The sequence below is a fragment of the Bison bison genome, unplaced genomic scaffold (genome assembly GCF_000754665.1).
Source record: "Bison bison bison isolate TAMUID 2011002044 unplaced genomic scaffold, Bison_UMD1.0 scf7180017864203, whole genome shotgun sequence".
In the NCBI taxonomy this organism is placed as follows: Eukaryota; Metazoa; Chordata; class Mammalia; order Artiodactyla; family Bovidae; genus Bison; species Bison bison.
Window position 1 is genome coordinate 6,762,175 of NW_011494775.1, and position 713 is coordinate 6,762,887.

Below are 713 nucleotides of genomic sequence, written 5' to 3' on the forward strand. Positions count from 1 at the left end.
GAGACTGTGTTCCCAGTCACCCCCCGCCCCACAAAAAATGTACAGAGCTACAGTTAACACAAGATGTTCACATCTGAAACCATTAACTTTAAACACATAACCTGGGGTAGGGTGAGGACCTGGGGTTCTTCTAACAAGGAGGGGCAGGCAGAGGGTGGGGGGAGTGTTGCGCAGCAGAGGGGCGGGGCCAGGACAAGACTGACAGGTGGGGGGCAGGGCCCAAACGTCTCCATTATCAGTAAAAAATAAGTGAATGAAAAAATAACTCCACCCCCATTGAAATGGCCCCAGTAGTGGGGAGGTCTGCCCCTCTGTCCTGGGGATGCCCCTGGGGCAGGGGCGTGAGTGGGGGGGGTCCAAATTAGACCAGCAGCGAACCCCCCCCACGGGGGGTTAATGCTACACAGCTTTGCCCCTAGCGGGGGTTTCACAGCTCAGCACCCCCGCCCCTCCTGGCTGCCAAAGGGCCCCCCAGACACAGTCCACAGGCCCAGATCCCTCAGGTTGGGTGGGGAGGAAGGGCTGGGGGTGGGGCATCATCCCCGCCCCTCTCCCCAGCCATTTCTCTCCCTATTTTTCAAGAGATTCCCAACCACTATTGGCTCAGTCAGAAAATTAATAGTCTATAAATACCCCAAGCGCAGAAAAACGGGGTGGGGTGGGAGAAAACGCACAGTGCGTGGACGGCGGCGAAGGCTGGCGGCAGGGCCCCC

The 713-nt window shown here is 58.2% G+C and overlaps 1 long non-coding RNA gene across 1 annotated transcript in view; it reads left to right on the forward strand.

The window, feature by feature from the left end:
• The first annotated feature begins 23 nt into the window (after positions 1-23).
• The window catches only part of LOC104991896, a 1,397-nt gene continuing 707 nt past the window's right edge, over positions 24-713 (forward strand). Inside the window, exon 1 of the long non-coding RNA XR_825642.1 lies at positions 24-702. This is a non-coding gene — a long non-coding RNA (uncharacterized LOC104991896). The remainder of the gene's footprint in view (positions 703-713) is intronic.